Source organism: Thamnophis elegans, chromosome 12 (genome assembly GCF_009769535.1).
Source record: "Thamnophis elegans isolate rThaEle1 chromosome 12, rThaEle1.pri, whole genome shotgun sequence".
Lineage (NCBI taxonomy): Eukaryota > Metazoa > Chordata > Lepidosauria > Squamata > Colubridae > Thamnophis > Thamnophis elegans.
In genome coordinates this window covers 2727124-2744221 of record NC_045552.1, presented here as the reverse complement: position 1 = coordinate 2744221, position 17098 = coordinate 2727124, and the positions used below count along the sequence as shown (strand labels likewise).

Sequence of the window (17098 nt, the reverse complement as noted above, 5' to 3'; positions counted from 1 at the left end):
CAACTCCCAAAGGCAACTTCTGTCCCATTGACCGATTGTTCTCACGGTCAGAAAATTCCTCCTTATTTCCAGGTTGAATCTCTCCTTGATCGGTTTCCATCCATCATTCCTTCTCTTGCCTTCGGGTGGTTTGGAGAATAGCATAAGCCCTTCCTCTCTATGGCAGCCCCTCAAATATTGGAAGATGCTATCGCATCTCCCCTGGTCCTTCTCTTCGCTCGACTAGCCAGGCCCAGTTCCCGCAGCTGTTAAATCATACGTTTTGGCCATTGGTGGGTTCCGGATCCCGTTGCAACCTCTACGGCGTCCTCCACATGAACACACACAGCACGCACATGCGTCTTACCATCCAGCGACGCCTCCGCGATGCTCCAGCTGCTCGGCGGAGCGTCGCACAGGTGCTGTATGCGCCATGTACGTGTACGGAAGCGCTGAAGAGTTTAAAGACAGGTAAGGACGGCGGGCGGTCGAATGGGCCCCTCAGAGCACCGTACCGGAACGGTACCCGGTACTCCGGGCAGGCTCCAGTACGCCCGTAATGGGGCGTACCACCTGCAACCCACCACTGGTTTTGGCCTCCAGCCCCCTCATCATCCTGGTTGCTCTTCTCTGCACTTTTTCTAGAATCTCCACATCTTTTTTATGGTTCCACCACAAATCCGCGAAGCCCTTATCCGCGGAGACATAAGCGTGAAGACTAATTTGCGCCGTTCGAAGCGCTAAGGAAAAACGCGACCCTACCGCGATGACATAATCGCGGAGGGCAAATCCGCGCGTTCCCAAGCACTCAGTACCCTAAACCTAACCCTAAACCTAACCCTAAACCTAACCCTAAACCTAACCCTAAACCTAACCCTAAACCTAACCCTAAACCTAACCCTAAACCTAACCCTAAACCTAACCCTAAACCTAACCCTAAACCTAACCCTAAACCTAACCCTAAACCTAACCCTAAACCTAACCCTAAACCTAACCCTAAACCTAACCCTAAACCTAACCCTAAACCTAACCCTAAACCTAACCCTAAACCTAACCCTAAACCTAACCCTAAACCTAACCCTAAACCTAACCCTAAACCTAACCCTAAACCTAACCCTAAACCTAACCCTAAACCTAACCCTAAACCTAACCCTAAACCTAACCCTAAACCTAACCCTAAACCTAACCCTAAACCTAACCCTAAACCTAACCCTAAACCTAACCCTAAACCTAACTCTAAACCTAATCCTAACCCTTACCTTAATTGAAATCGGCTTTCTGCCGCGGCACCGTTTTAAAGCGCCCTTCTGTTGCCGCTCTGTTGTTGCGGTGGTGATGACGCGCGGTGATGACGTCGTGGCTTTCGCGACACGCTTATGTCTCCGCGGATAAGGGCTTCGCGGTTTTGTCGTGCCACGCTTCTTTATAGTGTGGTGACCAAAACTGGATGCAGTTTTCTAGGTGTGGCCTTAAAAAGGCTTTATAGAGTGGCATCAGCACCTCCCTTGATCTTGATTGTATCCCTCTGTTCATGCAACATAGGATTGCATTAAATTTTTTGGCTGCCGCTGCACATTGTTAGCTCCTATTTAATTGATTGTTCCACTAAGACTTTTTAAAAACTTTCCCTTTTGAAAGTCCTTTAGGAGGAAGACTCTTTGAAAGAGGGAAGGTCGACGGGCTGAGTATTTTAGGACTGAAAATGCTTTTGGAATTTTTTTGTTGGCCTTGCAGATATGGTCACTGAAGCCCTGAGTAAATTCAGGACCTGTCGAACCCTTTGCGTCACTCCTGACCTGGAAACGAAAGAGGGTGAGGATGAATCGCCTTTGAATTTTGATTTTTGCTTTGTTTTCAGGTAGCAACGGGGTTTAAAGCAGGGCTGAAATTCAGCAGGTTCTGACACGTTTTGGAGAACTGGTAGCGGAAATTTTGAGTAGTTCGGAGAACCGGCAAATACCATCTCTGGCTGGCCCCAGGAGTGGGGAGGGAATGGGGATTTTGCAGTATCCTTCCCCCTGGAGTGGAGAGGGAATGGGGATTTTGCAGTATCCTTCCTCTGGAGTGGAGAGGGAATGGGGATTTTGCAGTATCCTTCCCCTGGAGTGGAGAGGGAATGGGGATTTTGCAGTATCCTTCCCCCAGGAGTGGAGAGGGAATGGGGATTTTGCTGTATCCTTCCCCTGGAGTGGAGAGGGAATGGGGATTTTGCAGTATCCTTCCCCCAGGAGTGGAGAGGGAATGGGGATTTTGCAGTATCCTTCCCCCGGAGTGGAGAGGGAATGGGGATTTTGCAGTATCCTTCCCCCTGGGGTGGAGAGGGAATGGCCTTGGAGTGGAGAAGGAATGGGGATTTTGCAATATCCTTCCCCTGCCACGCCCACCAAGCCACAGAACTGGTAGTAAAAAAAAAATGAACTTCACCACTGGTTTAAAGGTATTTGATAGCAACGGAGGGCGGGTGAGAACATGGGACCTGCTGTGTGGGCGACCCCTCGGTCCTCAGGTCAGCCCATCGGTCTTGCTGAAGTGTTTGAGAGGTTCGCTTTGAGGCTGCTTTTGAACCTCTTCTCCCACAGAGTCTCAAGGTAGCCCAGTCCGGAAAATATCCTTCGGCTCCAAGCGGAAAGCCTCCGAGGAGGTGGTGACAGTTACCGAGCTCTCGATCAAGAAAAGGTGAGCTCTTAACTCCCATCAGCGATAGGAAGAATTCCGGGTGGAATTGCTAAGAAACGCAGCTTGGATGTGGATCAGTTGCAGAATCAGAATAGAGCTGGAAGGGGCCTTGGAGGCCTTCTAGTCCATCCCCCTGCTCAGGCAGAAGACCTTACACCTTTTTAGACAGGTGGCTGTCCAGTCTCTTCTTAAAAACCTCCAGTGATGGAGCACTCACCACATCCGGTGGCAAGCTGTTCCACTGGTGAATTGTCCTCGCTGTTGGGAAGTTTCTCCTTAATTCGAGGTTGCTTCTCTCCTTGATTGCAGAGTGAGATGGGTGGCATATAAATTTAAAAGGTATCGAAGGGCAGCGTCAGCAATGTAAAAAAAAAATCGCCCCCATCAGCAAATCAGTAAGATTTGTCCATCATTTTCCCCGCAGGAGATCCGACGTAGGATTAACCAATCCAGAACTCTTTGAGGAAAATGGAAGGGATTCTTTTGATCAACCAGCTGTCATCACTTCGGTGCAAGGTAATTTCCTTGAACCCCCCCCCCCCCGACCCTCCACGTCCTTCTATCCAGGACGTGGCATATATGCGCTGCTCCAGCAGGATTGTCTGGGACGCTACATGTCCCCTTCACAACCTGTTCCCTTTCTGGAAGGGAGGGGGCTTTGTGGTACCCGAAGGAGAACACCCAGAGTCAGTCACATTTCTGCTACGCAAGCAGGCGGAAGGATATGACAGATATGATGACAGATATGAAACATAAGATAGATAAGACAGACAGAGATTGAGATAGGTATGATAAATAGACAGATAGATAGATAGAAATGGGTACGGTGAATATGGTAGATTTGGGGGGGAGAGAGAGAGAAAGAGAGAGGAGAGAGAGAGAGTGGTAGATATGGTAGATATGGTAGAGATAGATAGATAGATAGATAGATAGATAGATAGATAGATAGATAGATATGGTAGATATGAGAGAGAGAGAGATACATACATACATACATACAGATAGAGAGAGAGAGAGAGGCAGAGATGGTAGATATGGTAGAAATAGAGAGAGAGATGGTAGATATGGTAGAGATAGAGATAGATAGATAGAGAGAGAGATGGTAGATATGGTAGAGATAGAGATAGATAGATAGAGAGAGAGATGGTAGATATGGTAGAGATAGAGAGAGAGATGGTAGATATGGTAGAGAGAGAGAGATGGTAGATATGGTAGATAGATAGAGAGATAGAGAGATAGATAGATAGATAGATAGATAGATAGATAGAGAGAGAGAGAGAGAGAGAGAGAGAGAGATGGTAGTTATGGTACATGTAGATAGATAGATAGATGATAAATAGATAGATGGATGGATGGATGGATGGATGGATGGATGGATGGATAGATAAAGAGAGAGAGAGAGAGAGATGGTAGATATGGTAGAGATAGATAGATGGATGGATGGATGGATGGATGGATGGTTGGGTGGATGGATGGAGAGAGAGAGAGATGGTAGATGATAGATAAGATAGAGAGATAGAGATAGGTATAGATGATAAAAGAGAGAGAGAAAAAGAAAGAAAGAGAGCGAGAGAGAGAGAAATATGTATGTATGTATGTATGTATGTATGTATGTATGTATGTATGTATGTATGTTTGTATGTTGGTATGTATGTAGCCAATGTTTTCTCTGTTGCTCCAATCGAACTGGGGCTGTTCGCCGTCCATCCCAATTTTTATCCCAAGGAGGAAGCCAAGAAACCGAAGTGTGAAATGCTTGCGTGACACTGGATCTAAGACAGTGGTTCTCAACCTTCCCAATGACCCCTTTAATACAGTCCCTCACGTTGTGGTGACCCCCAACCATAAAATTGTTGTCTCGGTTCCTAAGACCATCGAAAATATGTGTTTTCCGATGGTCTTAGGCGACCCCTGTGAAAGGGTCGTTCGACCCCCCAAAGGGGTCCTGACCCACAGGTTGAGAACCCCTGATCTGAGAGGTCATAGAGGTCGACTTTTCTCGCTTCTGTGAAGCTGGCCTGCTTCCTCTTGCGATCCCCAAGTCTTTCCTTCATCGCCCCTTTCTTACAGGCGGCGCAGATCCTCCAACCGGGAAAGTTCCCCAGAAACAGAGCAGCAGGAGCAGGAAACGCCCTCGGAGGTGGGTGGGTAAGACTCTTCCTAGAAATATTTACCTGCAAAAGCGGGAAGACCCTTCTCTCGATGTAGATGCAAATGCAGATTTTTCAAATGGAGATTTGCGGCAGCAAAACAGCTTCCTTGGCTGCAATTATTATCGGCATTTTAGTGGCATGATGTGTTTCTGGCATTTCGGAGGCCAGGTGTCAATCACCCGGTGTCAGTGATTGTTCTGACAACCCCTTGCAGCCCCCCATCCCAGGTGCATTTCAAGTGTCAGGCCTGCAGCCATATTTTGGGGGGGATCTTGGGCCTGCCACACTTTCCATTACTCTGCTATGCATTTTCTATTGTGGGAAAATGGGAGTTGGGGATTGTAAGGAGTTAGACGATATGTAGCCATAACAACATTCTTTCTAGAAAACCAAGGTCATCCTTTGTCTCTGCACCTCTGCACCTGACCGGAACTGGATGGGTGGAAGCTGCCAGCATGGCAGTGGCATGGGATAGACTTGTGGGTGTGGGTGTGGGGGGGGGGGCAAGATCTTGAACTTTCAACTGGGTTGGGGAAACCGGGAAGCCTTCAGATTCCGGCTTTCCCAGATGTGCCAACACGGCTCACTTCATAAATTGGAACTTTGAGCAATGCTTTGCCTCGGACTCTGGTTTAACTTGCTAAACAATTCGTGCCTTTGTGGCTCACCTTATTAAAACAAATACACAGCAGGAAAGGAAGAAAGAAGGGTAGGGAGAAGAAATATCCAAAGCACTGTGGGTTTTTTAAAAAAATGCCTTTCTTTATTCCTATTTTTGCTGGGCATGATGGAATTGAGCCCTCCAGGATGGTCCAAATAGCACGATCTCCTTCAAATTAGATGCACGTGTTGTTCTATTTGTTAGTAACATGGTTGTTAAGTGCCAAACTCCCCCCCCCGAAATCCCCCCCCCATCTTTTCTTCCAGGAAGTCCACCACTCCTGCCTCCAACAGCTTTTTACCCTCCCCCATTGAGAGGAAGCAGATCGGCCACAAATCCCTCAGCATCTTCTCTCGCAAAGACCAGGTGAGAACTCTTGAGGATGTTGCTGTAAATCACAGGGGGTTAGTATGCATTTTGTTTTTCTGCAGAGCTGCGTTGGTTGTGCTGGACTACAATTCCCAGGATCGGTACCAGCAGGTAACAAGAGGGGTGTACTCCAAAATGGCCGAGGGAGAGGTGGGCTAGCTTAAAATGTCACCTAGGTAGGACAGGTGGTGACAACCATCTTTAAATGGAAGGGTGGTGTTTCAGCCTCTTGGCCGCCTGCCACTCCAGCAGCCAAATCGGAGGAGGAGGAGGAGGAGGAGGAGGAGGAGGAGGAGATGTGGGGATCAGGGTCAGCTTCAGGGCAACCTGGGAGCTCCGAAGGGGAAGAGGGAATGGAGCTGGCAGAGAGAGAGAGAGAGAGAGAGAGGAAGGGAGAGAGAGAGAGAGAGAGAGAGAGAAAGAGAGAGAGAGAGAGAGAGAGAGAGGCGGAGCCTGGGCCGTCCGTCAGTCCTCAGATGGAGAGTCAACAGCCCCCAGGTCTGGAGGTGGCTGATGAGGAAGAGGAGGAACAGCTGGGTCCAGTGCCTGACGCATGGATGCGCAGAAGGCAGAGGAGAGGAGAGCAGTGGAAATCTATGGGCCGGTCCTTGGAACGGAAGAACCAGTGCTGCTAGCAAAGCCCTACGCTAGCTCTGGGGATAGAAGGCAGGGGGTGGAGATAAATAGATGTGGCAGACAACTATTCATCTGCCTGCCAGACAGACTTGGTGTGTGTGTGTATTTGTCTGTGTGTGAGAGAGAGAGAGAGAGACAGAGAGAGAGAGAGAGACAGAGACAGAGACAGAGACAGAGACAGAGAGACAGAGAGAGAGAGAGAGAGACAGAGAGAGACAGACAGACAGACAGACATGTTGCTAGGGCTACGGACACTCCTAATCAAGGAATCATTGATTTAACTTCAGAGGGTTTACCGTGTTTGGGGAGTTGGGTCAGAACAGGTACAGGAGGTTAAAATGCCGGGCTGATGATCAGCAGGCTCGTGTTCGAGACCCGTTGCTGCCACCGGATGGGGTGAGCTCCACGTCACTTGCTCCAGCTCCTGCCAACCCAGCAGTTCGAAAGCAGGCGATCACGATTAGATAAATAGGTACCCCTTCACAGGGATATGAAAGGACCCACCCCTCCCACCTACGCATCCCCCGGGGGAAATGGTGACGTTGCGAGCAGATCCTTTCACCGTGGAAGCCCGTTGGGGCTTCTGACACGGAAGTAGTAGTCGTAATTTTCACCATGAGTGGTGGAACCCAACTAGAGAAGGTACGACTGGATTGGTTCAAAGTTGTTCCTTTTTTCCGGCCCCCATCCCAGCAACCCCACTCCCTCTCTGCCAAAGGAGCAGAGCCCACTGGATGGTTCCCGCTGAAGAAGAGGAGGCAAGACGCAGGAGACCTCCCCTCCATGACCCTCCCACAGTGGGCCTGCCTGCAATCCTACAAGGCCCAGGAAGATCAGAGAGGTATGCTCGGGTGAGCCGAACCCTCCTGGAAGGGGTTCACAAACCATAACTCTGGTTTGGAGAAGGATTATGTAAAATGGCTGTTCTTTTGGATTTGTTTCTCTTTTTTTAATATATATATATTTATTCTTTTTCTTAAAAAAACAAAACAACACATACAAAACAAGAGCAAGAAAAAAAAAACTTCTCCATTTCATCAAGCACATCGTTTGGTTACAAATTTTTTGCATCAATTCTTAAGATTAATAGGAGTTAGACTTAGCAGTTAGACTTACATACCGCTTCATAGGGCTTTCAGCCCGCTCTAAGCGGTTTACAGAGTCAGCATATCGCCCCCACAGTCTGGGTCCTCATTTCACCCACCTCGGAAGGATGGAAGGCTGAGTCAACCTTGAGCCTGTGAGATTAGAACCGCCGAACTGCAGATAGCAGTCAGCTGAAGTGGCTTGCAGTACTGCACCCTAACCACTGCGCCACCTCGGCTCTAGATTAAGAATAACATCACTGGTTTTGCATTAAACATAACTGAATGTTTCGCTCTCATTGAGCATTATGTGTTCAAATTACCATTAATATTCTTTCATTTGTAACAATCCTTATTTCCTTGAATTCATAATTATCTATCAAATAATAATAAGTCTTTAAAATATTAAAATATCACCTATCTCCAAGGAGAAAAAGTGAAGATTAGAACAAAGAATTCCCATTAATTTATAATATACGTTCCTATTTTCAGTTGACCATAATGTCACCAATCATCCAGAGTTCGAAGAGATAGTTCTCCATTATTAATTATTAATCCATATAGTGGTTAAGTATTTCAAATCATATGTATATCAATTGTTCATTACATCATCATCGGTCCGTTTAATATACAAAGATCTTTCTAATATAAAATGGTCACTACATACAATTATACCAAAGTGTTCAAATCATCATCATAGAGCCGAGGTGGCGCAGTGGTTAGAGTGCTGTACTGCAGGCCACTTCAGCTGACTGTTATCTGCAGTTCGGCGGTTCAAATCTCACCGGCTCAGGGTTGACTCAGCCTTCCATCCTTCCGAGGTGGGTAAAATGAGGACCCGGATTGTTGTTGGGGGCGATACGCTGACTCTGTAAACAGCTTAGGGAGGGCTGAAAGCCCTATGAAGCGGTATATAAGTCTAACTGCTATTGCTATCCCACTCTTATACATTGAGATCATTATTGTCCTTTATATATCATATGAATAGTGCTCTATATCATAACAAGAAGAAAGAAAGAAAAAACTTCATAACAATAACTATAACTTTCTATTACTATATAAGTAAACAGTTTCATTCCCAGATTTTGGATTTGTTTCAAGGGCCTCCAAGCTGCGGAGAAACGGCAAACGCTCGCGTCTCCTTAAACCCGAGGGCTTCGGAGGATGTGAAATCCAGAAGACCCTCAGAACCGAGGCCCTATTTTGAGGTGTTCAGTTCTGGTCAGGATGCAAGGACCCCCCTTGGAAAGAGAGGGCTGTTGGCGAAGATGGAGACCTTGGCTGAGACGAGTCGGCAAGGCATCTCGCTCGCCCTGTGCCACAAGGTTCTTCGGCGATCTCTGAGCTGGCCGGACGAGCTCTCGTTGAGGGATGCGGCGGAGGAAACAGATTTCTCTCCAGACGACGCTCCCTCTAGCCCAGGAAGGCGGGAGGTCCTTGGGGGAGCGGAGCCAACTCAGCTTGGCATAAAAGACGTCTTATCTGGCATGAAACAACTCAGCCTTCACATGGCACGCGCGGCGCCACCAGAGAGCCCCAGAGCTGGCTGTTCAGGAGCCGAAGCTCCAAAGCGGTTTCCATCTCGATTGGAAGAGCCGGAGGCTGGTGGGGGTCTCGACAGTCAACTCCCCCAGACCCCTGCAGGACAATTCTCCCCCGAGTCCCAAGGGGCTCCACTCCGGTCAAACAAAGAGACGCAAATCGGCATCCTCAGCTCTCCCAAACCCAAAACCCGGCGCCGTTTCGGCCGGTCGCTGAGCCACGAGAGCGGGCTTCCCTTGCAGGCCGAGGTCTCCCAGGGAGGGGGATCCAGGCAGCTGTCCAAGACGCCCCTCCAGCATCTCAAGGCTTGCGGCCGGCAAATCTTCATCACCCGCAAGCACATCCGGAGCTCTTTGGCCGGGCTGTGGGGGCGGAAAGAGGGGTACGGACCCACGGGGGACCCCGCAGACCAGCAGACAAGCCTCCTGTTGGAAGATGAACGGATGCCCAAGAGTTGCCCTTCTCCCCAAAACCCCGCAAGGGAGCTGTAGATGATGGTTAATCCAAGATGCTCCAATTTATCATCGGCGTCCCCAATATCCACGCTGGTAGGACCCACTGTTGGGGGCTTACCCATTGGACTTGTTTCGTTTGCCATGGGCTGGGTCTAAATTTGAGCAGAGGTGTCTCCTTGTGTTGGGGGGCAGGCCAAGCGGGGGCTCTGCTTCTGCCCCAATCCTTTGAGTGGGGGGGCTGGCGCCATGCATCAATTGTCCCACCTGTAATTTTTCCCCTTTAACAAGGTCAAAAGCTTGACCCGGCTAACAGCCCTCCTTCCCTGCCCTCCCCTGCCCTTTGGATATGTGTTGCTGTTGTTTCCTTCCCTCCAACACTTGCTCCTTATCTCTGCCTTTGTTATTCATTTTATTCTGCCCCCACTTCCCCCAAATATTGAAGTTTTTGACTGCAAGAGGCGGGGAAGATCTCCCGAGGCAGCGCGTGAAAAATACGTTTGGCTACGTCTGCCTTCCCCTTGCAGTTCATAGCTTTCCCCTTTCTTTCCCTAAAATGATGAGTCGCTGGAAGAGCAATAAAAATTCACTATGACGTCAAAGGGTTTCTTCATTGATTTGGGGGGAAATTTGCATCTTGAACAAGAGACCCGGTGGCTCAGTGGCTAAGACGCCGAGCTTGTCGATCAGAAAAGGTCAGCGGTTCGAATCCCTAGCCCTGCGTAATGGAGTGAACCCCCGTGACTCGTCCCAGCTTCTGCCAACCTAGCAGTTCGAAAGCACGTAAAAAATGCAAGTAGAAAAATAGGGACCCCCTTTGGTGAGAAGGGAACAGCGTTTCGTGCTCCTTTGGCGTTGAGTCACGCCGGCCACATGACCACAGATATTTCTTCGGACAGTGCTGGCTCTTCGGCTTTGAAACGGAGATGAGCACTGCCCCCTAGAGTCAGGAACGACTAGCACATATGTGCAAGGGGAATCTTTACCTTTATGTCTTGAACGTTGTGTAATGTTTACAGGCGGCCTCAAGGGGGCGCCAACAGCCTTCCTGATTGCCAACAATTGTAGCCGCCTATTTCTTTTGAATGTCTTCACTGTGTGTATGTGTCTGTGTGTGTGTGTTTTTTTTTTACTTGCTCGCACGCCGGGGGTTCAGCAATCCTAAATAATTAAAAGCAAGACGTGCCACACAGCTGGCCTGACCTTCTCCTCCTTAAGCTGTTTTTAATGAGCGGTTTTCTTTTTTTAATTGCCCCGCAGTCGCATTTATCTTCGTAAAGAGATGTCGCAGCCTCGCTTCTCACCCACAGAACTCCAAAAAGGCACAACCGGCTGCCCGGAGTTTAATCAAAGGAACCTCGCTGTTGTAGCTTAAACGGGAGTTTGACAATCGTCTTGATTTCAGGAAGTTCTCGGGGCAAGGGTGCGGTGGGGGGTCTGTTTGGAAACGCAAGAGAAGCCAGCCAGGTTACGTAGACGCAGACGCTTCGAAGTGAAGTTTGATGAGACTTAAAACCGTGATTGTCGCCTTTCCGTTCGCTAAGGTTTCTCTTTAACGCAGTCGAAGGAGGCAGCCACTCCAACCGATAGTTTCGAAATGCAGCAGCAAAGGGATGTGTGAAAGAAGGAAATGTCCAGGAATTGAAATGGAGAGGCCAGTGATGGCTCTTCTTTTCGTCATCAGGTGCCGAAAGCGCCTGTGTGCCCGCACCCGTAATGCGACCCCCTCGCCCCCTCTGCGCATGCACTCCCGACCCACCTCGCACCCTCTTTTGGGCCTAGTAGGGCTCCCTGAAGCCTCCTGAGAGCAATACCAATAGCAGTTAGACTTATATACCGCTTCATAGGGCTTCCAGCCCTCTCTAAGCGGTTTACAGAGTCAGCATATCACCCCCACAGTCTGGGTCCTCATTTCACCCACCTCGGAAGGATGGAAGGCTGAGTCAACCTTGAGCCGGTGAGATTAGAACCGCTGAACTGCAGATAACAGTCAGCTGAAGTGGCCTGCAGTACCACTGCGCCACCTCTAGCAAAAAAGGGCCACGTGAGGGGGAGCTGCGCCACACGCCCCCTGCACTCATCTGCCACATGTGCCCTCCACATACGCGGCAGAGACTCAAAAATCAGCTCAAAAATGGCCGGTGGAGCTGAGCTGGAATGATGTCTCATGCGTGCGCCCGCCGAGAGGGTTGTGCTGTAGATTCACCATCACCGGGATAGACTGTTGAATCAAGATTACTTCCGGGATGAATGATTTTTTTTAATCTATTTGTTTCCCACATTGCTTATTATTTTATAAACAGCTCACGGTGGAGAACGTATCCAACAGCCCTTTCTACTTCTGATTCCCCACAACATCCCTGTGAGGTGGGTTGGGATGAGAGAGAGGGACTGGCCCAGAATCACTCGGCCGGCTTTCATGCCCAGGAGATGGGACTAGAACTCACCGTCTCCTGGTGATTGGCCCAAAGTCACCCAGATGGCTTTATGCTTAAAGTGGGACTAGAACTCACTGGAGTCTGGGGAAGGCTCGGATGAGGGCTCTGTGTCGGAGGCAGAGAGGGGGCCAGGGCCATATGCCAGTTATCAGCTGCCTTCAGAGTCGGACATCAGTGGGGCAGAAGAACAGCTGGAGCCTGTTCCCAGTGTGCACATGCACAGAGCTGCCAGACGAAGGGAACAGCTAAAGGACAGTGGATCGACTTGGGATGAAGGCCAACAGGTGGACGATGAATGGCCCCTCCCAGAGGAAATAAAAGAGGAGCGAAAGTGGAGTGGAGTTTGCAGGAGACAATTAGTTCGCTTCATTGGTTCGTGACTCTCCGAGACTCCTTGCCAAGTTCTGCAGATATCACCCTGGCAGCTCTCCAAGCCAGATAAGGTCTGTGACCGTAAATCCTCCCTTGAAAGACTTTGCTGGATGTGAATGAGCAGAATTCACAGCAAATTAATAAATTTTTGTCGGGACCAAGAGTTTGCTTCATGCTCTTGGGAAGCCTCGATCAGAACAGCTGCAGTGAAAAATGGTCCAAGTCATTTTTTCCCCAGCGCTGTCATAACTTCAAACGGTCACTAAACAAAATGTTGTACGTTGAGAATTACCTATAATCTAAGATCTGCTTTGGCCCGTCTCTAGAAATGCACCAAGAGAATAAGGAGTATTTCCAAGGTGGAAAACGTGGCATAAAGTACATCCTGCTAAATCCCAGCTCCCTGCAGACGTGCGAAATTGATTTGTTCCTAGAGGTTTGCTAAATTTGCAGCCTCCGTCCTTCTTTCGTGTGATATAAAAGCCGTCGTCGTCTTTTGGCTAATTAATCAAGTCCTTTAAAAATGATTTGCCCTCTTTTTCTTCTTCTTCTTCTACCAATTGAATCCTCGGCAATTTTCAGAGGGGAAAACTTTGCTTCCTAGTTGAGTAAGTCAAACAAAATCAAGACCATACAATGGATTTAAAAGCCGGAGTGTATAGAAACGAACAGGATTGCGCTATATAAAGCACTCCAAGGGAATTAATTTAATATCCCGAGTCTATAAAAAGCCGGGATGCGTTGACCCTGTGAGTCTTTCTCTCAGACTTCCCCACCCCCTCCGTGAGATAATGTTTGGCCTTTTAAAAAAAAACAAAAGTTTCTACTTAATTAGCACTCCTGATTTAAGTGAGAACCATTTAATCTAGGTGTCCAACCTCGGATCCTTTAAGACCCATGGACTTCAACTCCCAGAATTCCCTAGCCAGCCACACATTCTCCATGCTGGCTGGCTAGGGAATTCTGGGAGTTGAGGTCCACAGGTCTTAAAGGGGCCGCTTTTGGATATTGCTGGTTTAAATATTTTCTTACCAGCCAAAATATGAAGGGAAAAATGAGGATGGATTATTGTCTGTGAAGTTTCCCAAAGGTGGAACGTTCTACTATTGGAGAACCAAGATCACGTGAAGGGTTAATACCGCTTTATAAGGCCTTGGGAAGGCCATACTTGGAATTCTGCATCCAGTTTTGGTCGCCACGATGTAGAAAAGATGTGGAGACTCTGGAAAGAGTGCAGAGAAGAGCAACAAAGAGGACTAGGGGACTGGAGGATAAAAACATATGAAAAACGGTTGCAGGAACTGGGAATGTCTAGTTTGATGAGAAGAAGGACTAGGGGAGACATGATAGCAGTCTTCCAATATCTCAGGGGTTGCCCCAAAGAAGAGGGAGTCAAGCTATTCTCCAAGGCACCTGAGGGTAGAACAAGAAGCAATGGGTGGAAACTAATCAAGGAGAGAAGCAACTTAGAAGTAAGGAGGAATTTCCTGACAGTTAGAACAATTAGTCAGTGGAACAGAAGTTGCCTCCAGAAGTTGTGAATGCCCCAACACTGGAAGTCTTTAAGAAGACGTTGGTCTGAAACGGTATGGGGTTTCCTGCCTAGGCAGGGGGTTGGACTAGAAGACCTCCAAGGTCCCTTCCAACTCTGCTCTTGTATTGTATTGTAACCTTTCCTGAATTATCCGATGATAGAAAATATTCCAGGAATCGCTCTAATCCCATGATGGTGAACCTATGGCTTGTCTGCCACAGAGGCAAGCAGAGCCCTCTCTGCGGGGACGCATGGCTCCCGCTGGCCAGCTGATTTCTGGGTCTCTGCCACGCACGTGGGGGTGCATGCGGGAGATCCATGTGCATGCACGCGGGCTGGGGTATGTGGTGCAGGCCCCCACGCAGCCCGTTTTTGCTCCCAGGAGCCTTCATGGAGGCCTTCTAGGCCCTAAATTAGTGTTTCTCAACCTTGACGACTTTTAAGTCCTGTGGACTTCAACTCCCAGAATCCCCCAGCCAGCACAGCTGGCTGGGGGATTCTGGGAGTTGAAGTCCACAGGACTTAAAAGTCACCAAGGTTGAGAAACACTGCCCTAAATGGAGTGTGAGAAAGATCGGGAGTGCATTATGGGTACAGGCGCACTCACCCATCCGCTTTCGGCAAATGATGGCAAAAAGATTAGCCATCCCTGCTCCAACCTGGCTGTCTCTGATCCGATAGCATCTTTACCTATTTGGTGCGAAACTGAAGTGGTGTAGGGTTTCCTGCCTAGCCTAAGCAGGGGGTTGGACTAGAAGACCTCCAAGGTCCCTTCCAACTCTGTTATTCTGTTCTATTCTAGTTTTTTTCAAAGAAAATAATTTTTATTGAATGTTTTAATCTTTAAAAACAGCAAAGAAGACACAAGAAAAACAAAAACACACAGAACATATATAACCATATACAGTGATTTTACAGCTTTCTATATATCGGCTTTCATGCTTAGCATTTATAATTCTCCCTTCTATTCTAAACTGCAGAGGCTCTGCACCTCCTTTTTTTTTAGCTGGAAAAGCATTTTACAATAGACACGGGTTTTTATTTCTCGTCGCCCATTTACAATCCGCAGGAAAGCGGGCCCGCAAAACCGCTTGTGAACGGCTTGAACCAAAATAGGGACTTCGGTCAAAACCGAGGTTTGTATAGATTACAAAGGGAGGCGGTTATCCCCGCAATCAAACGGCCACTTTAAGGCTTTGGTGGGAAGGTTCCTGCTGTTTTAATAGCTTTGCTTTGTGAATTTCCCCCCCAAAGGATTCATTTATATGGGGTTTTTTTTTTCCTTACAAAAAAGGGCCAGCTTGTGAAGCTGAAATTCGGTTTTTTTTTTTTTAAATCATGGTTTAACTGAGCAACCGCAAATCCTACGGGTCCGCTAGAGGCATGAAAGCGGGGCAGATTCCTGATATAGTATCCGCAGCCGCAGGAATATTTTTATATCCGTCGTACACTCTGGGCTCTAAGCCAGCAGGGTTCAACTTTGACCACTTGAAGGGCTGTCTGGACTTCAACTCCCAGAATGCCCCAGGCTGGAATTTTGATGGTGGAAAAAAGGATCCTGTTTCACACTTAGGAGTATTGATTGCAGCATTGGTGCTACGCGATCCGAATCCAGACTCTTGGCAATTGACTCGTAGTTACGACGGTTGCAGCGTCCTGGGTGGGGTGGGGGCTCACGAGGTCCCCTTTGGCAACCTTCTAACAAGCAGAAGCCGGATTCGCTGAACAGCCGTTGCTCGTAAAATGGGGGCGAAACTGACTTGACCGATGTTTCACTTAGCCCTAGAAATTGTGGACTGGATTGTGGTCGTTAAGTGGAGGATTACCCATAGATCACGAACGCAAGTCTGTGCTTGACAAGGGGGGGGGGACTGGGTGTCTGGAAAAATGAAGGTGCCCTGGCCAATTGTCCCCCAAAACCTGATGCCTCAAATTGAGGGGTGTCCAAACTTGGCGACTTTAAGACTTGTGGACTTCAACTCCCAGAATTCCTCAGCCAGCAAGCTAAATTGAGGAATTCTGGGAGTTGAAGTCCACAAGTCTTAAAGTCGCCAAGGTTGGCTGAGGAATTCTGGGAGTTGAAGTCCACAAGTCTTAAAGTCACCAAGGTTGGCTGAGGAATTCTGGGAGTTGAAGTCCACGAGTCTTAAAGTCACCAAGGTTGGCTGAGGAATTCTGGGAGTTGAAGTCCACAAGTCTTAAAGCCGCCAAGGTTGGAGCCCCCCTGCTCTAATCCTTGGTTTACCCCCTGGGTACCTGACCTCTGGTTATCCTATCAACTGGCTAATCAATGGAGCAACCTGCCCAGCCTCCTGCCTGGGCAGGTGATGGTGGGGGGGGGGGGCTGGACTAGATGACCTACAAGGTCCCTTGCAACTCTTGTCATTCTGTTGTTATTATTATAATTTCAGTATTGCCTTTCTCAACCTTGGCCACTCTTAAGATGGGTGGACTCCAACTCCCAGAATTCCCCAGCCTTCCCCATTCCAGGAAGAAGGATCAGCCATACAGGTGGGGGGGGAGGGAGTGGGGGGGGTGTTTGGAAGTGATGGATGCTTGCAAAGAGCGGAGTCACAGCATAATACAAGTCACCATCAACCTACGACCACGATTGCGCCCCAAAGTGATGTCGTTAAGTGAGAGATGCAGTTCAGTGAGTTTTGCCCCCGTTTCGCGCATTTTTCTGGCCGCCTTTTGCGAAGTGAACCGCCGCTGTTGTTAAACGAGTCCCCCGGTTGTTAAGTGAATCCGGCTTCCCTGTTGACTTGTGTGGTGATCACACGACCTTGGGACGGTCGTAAACGTGAGTCAGTTGTCATCCGGCATCCGAATGTCAATCGCATGAGCACGGGGATGCAGCAAGGGGCCACAAGGGTGGGGAAAAGGGACTCCTGTCCTGTCCCCCTTTTTTTTTTCCAGAGCTGTGGTCACTTTGAGCCGAGGTGGCGTAGTGGTTAAATGCAGCACTGCAGGCTACTTCAGCTGGCTGCAGTTCTGCAGTTCGACGGTTCAAATCTCACCGGCTCAAGGTTGACTCAGCCTTCCGTCCTTCCGAGGTGGGTGAAATGAGGACCCGGATTGTTGTTGGGGGTGATAGGCTGACTCTGTAAACCGCTTAGAGAGGACTGAAAGCCCTATGAAGCGGTATATAAGTCTAACTGCTATTGCTATTGCTATTTGAACGGTCACTAAAAGGAATTG

General features: G+C 48.6%; 1 long non-coding RNA gene across 1 annotated transcript; it reads left to right on the top strand.

Moving 5' to 3' along the window:
* Window positions 1–2591: 2591 nt before the first annotated feature.
* LOC116515479 lies at window positions 2592–4795 on the top strand. Its single transcript, XR_004256262.1, has 3 exons — window positions 2592–2655; window positions 3080–3171; window positions 4726–4795. It is a non-coding gene; the product is annotated as an uncharacterized LOC116515479 (long non-coding RNA).
* The last annotated feature ends 12303 nt before the right edge of the window (window positions 4796–17098 follow it).